Source organism: Helianthus annuus, chromosome 9, assembly GCF_002127325.2.
Source record: "Helianthus annuus cultivar XRQ/B chromosome 9, HanXRQr2.0-SUNRISE, whole genome shotgun sequence".
In the NCBI taxonomy this organism is placed as follows: Eukaryota; Viridiplantae; Streptophyta; class Magnoliopsida; order Asterales; family Asteraceae; genus Helianthus; species Helianthus annuus.
Genome location: NC_035441.2, coordinates 46,320,064 through 46,323,532, shown reverse-complemented (window position 1 = coordinate 46,323,532; position 3,469 = coordinate 46,320,064).

Genomic DNA, 3,469 nt, shown 5'->3' with positions numbered 1-3,469 from the left:
TAAATTATACATGTTTTTATACCCCAAAACACTTCCGTTTTAAGCATTTTTGACCGAAAACACGATGTTTAGGTGCCAAACTTGGTACTTCTATATTTTCAGGTCTTAAACAGAGCACAAAAGAAAATTCTGATGAAAACGGACAAATTCTAACGCATTTATGATGAAAAGAACAAAATTCTGACGACTGCCAGGTGTGGCACGACCGTGCCATCTGACGGCACTACCGCTCCGATCTCGGAAGCGCTGCCAGTGCGATCAGGAGTGCCAACCTTTTCTCGGGCCGCACTTCCATGCGACCCGACGCATGATCGTGCCACAGCTTGACCAACATTTCTGATCAACAATATGATGACGCCGCACTACCGTGCGACCAGCCGCACAACCGTGCCGATCTGAAGACCAATGCAACTTGTCCACTAGTCCACTTGGCTGACATCGGATTGGGCAAAATGACATCATCTGACAACACCAGTCGCACGACCGTGCGACTGGTGGCACGACCGTTCTGATCAGAAAATATCCTATAAATACAGCCATTCGCTACTGGTTCGGATGTTGGGTTTTTCTCCATGTTTCTGGGCGATTTCTGGGTTCCGAAGCAGTCCTGATCAGACCACTTTGAAGCTTCAAGACCGAATGCAAGCTTAACCGATCCAACCCATCAATTCCTTGCTTGTTTATGGTTCGATTCCTTGTTCTTGAACATGTATTCTGATCATTTTGCAAGTTATGAGCTGATGTTAGTTTATGTTTATGTTAGTGTTATGTAATAGTAGTAATGAACTTGTTTCTTGAATAATCTTTATGTTGTGATCTTGTTTGTATGAATCTTTAGTACTTTTTCATGTTGAATCTTCATGACTATTGTGACAACTCGAACTTTCGACTTGCTTTGATGTAACGTTACGTGTTTATGTGACACTTTGAGCTAATGAATATTACGTGATGTCGTTATGTGTATTGTGTGATATACGTTGTATGTTAATTGAACTGAACCTAAACTGCACACGATAAACCGGTCACACAAGCCTTTGGGCTTTACACCTTACATTCGGTCCATTATGTAACCGAGTGGGCTCGGCCTACTCCCCACTCGCAACACACAAAACCGAGTTAGGGGTTTTGTTTTACCACTGTTGCAAATCACAAGCACTCACACACAAACCCTAGAAGCGTTGCTCTCTACCTCTCTCTCTCGGCTGCTTGAACCCGACGGCAACAAGGAGCACTCTTGCCCGGATCACACACCTCACTTGTAATCGGTTAGTGTATTACCTTTGGATTTGTGATTTCTGTTGTGCTATACGTGTTACTTGATGTTATCCGGTTGGAATTGTATGATGAACAATAGTGGTTACAAGATAATATGTTAGGAATCGGGTTAAATGTTGATAAATGTAATCGGCTTCATGTTTGTTGTGAATCGGATAATTTGGATGATGATATCAGATTGTACGTGTGCTAATCGACTGATGTGTGTTCATGTATGGATGTTATGCTAAATTGTTAAGTTAATGTGTATGCTAGTAATCGGACCGGATCATGCGAATTGTTAATGTTGTTCATATGGAATTAATTAGGGTTCTTATGAATTTGTGTTGCAATTATCCTATTTGATCGATATCATGCTAATGATTTGTTGAAAATTATGTTAATTGATCTGGTTACCGAAACTGACCAAACTGTTAGCTGAAATCACGGGATTTAATTGACTAAAGTATGGAAACCGGTTACACACACACGGTTGCGACTCGGCATCGCTTGTTGCGGGTCGGAACCCCACTCGAGACCAAACCGCACGAACCGCAACCACGGTTGCGAGTCAGATTACGACTCGTAACCAGACCATGATGAACCGAGACTGTCCATTGCGACTCGTAACCAGTCATTGCGACTCGTATCCAGCTGTTACGACTCGAGATCCTCGTTGCGACTCGAAACCCCGTTGCGAGTCGAGACCACCGTTGCACATTCACTGTCTTGGGCCTTCACTGTCACGGGCCCAATGATTTAATTTGTGGACTGTTGCTATTGGACTATTACAGGCTCAACTGATTTGGGCCAGACACTTGGCTATTTGTTTAACTGATTATGATATTGGGCTGTTATGCTATTGGGCCGGGTATTGTTGGACTTAGACAATCGGATCCTCACATGCTATGTCTTATCTGCTTACTTGCGTGCATGTTTGCCATGACTATACGTGATTACTATATACGTGCTATATACGAACCTGACTCGTATAATAACCATGATAGGACGTGAGTGACCATTCACTTGCTACTTGTACTTTCTGTGTATCTGCCGAGCAAACCAAGGTGAGTTCACACAGCCAAGGCATGGGATTCCCGGGTTGGGAATTGGGTTGGATATGTTGAATGATTACTCGTACTTACGCATACTCTAGACTATAGACCATCGTCCTCAGGATAGTCAGGACACGTTACGTAAAGCCTACGTAACCCAGTATGTTTGCCATTTGTCTCCCGGGTCGGGAGGACACGTTACGTAAAGCCTACGTAACCCAATACCATCCACTGGCTTCCAGGTCGGAAGGCCACGCTGCGTAAAGCCTACGTAGCCCCCACGCGTACCACTGTCCTCGGGGAAGGGCACGTCACGTAAAGCCTACGTGACCCTGTACGTTTTCCTGTTCTCGGTAAAGAAGAACACATGGTCGGAAGTTAGTCTAGTAAGTACCGTTAATGAGAAGCCCTCATTAGCCAGGAAATACATGGGAAGCCCCCACCTTTATTACACACTAGTATGGGAAGCCCCCACTAGCTATACTTATGCATTACGTTATGAACTTACTTTCTGTGAACTCGCTCAACTAGTTTGTTGATTATTTGCTGCATGCCTTGCAGGACCTTAGGTAATTTATGGAGCTTGCACAAGGAAGGAGCAGGTCGTTGTGGGCAGATGGATCATAAACGTTATTGAACTTATAACTTTATTTGGGCTTACTTTACATTGCTTCCGCTACTTAAAACAGTATTTGGTTTTGAAACATCAATCATGTCATGGTGACTTACGTTAATTACTTTTATATTAAATGCTGTGTTTGATATGATTGATGGCTTGATCCTGGTCAGTCACGCTCCCAAGCGGTGGTACTCCGCGGGTGGATTTTGGGGGTGTGACAGATTGGTATCAGAGCCATTGGTTATAGAGAACTTGGTTTTAATATGGGAAAACGTTTTTATTAAAACCGGACTATAACCAGTACAGTGCTCTCAATGATCCACAACGACGCTTCGCTCCACGTGCAAGACTCGACATCTTAGGTAATAAAGTTTATGTTTATTGCCTGTTTGCTAGAACTGCTTAGAACTTTGCTCGCATTACGCTTAGATACACATGCTTTGATTACATGAGAACACCTATATGCCTACGCTTTTCTGTCATCGCCATACTCGCGAACCATTCTTACGTATGCTACTTGTTACTATGAAGATCATGTCTG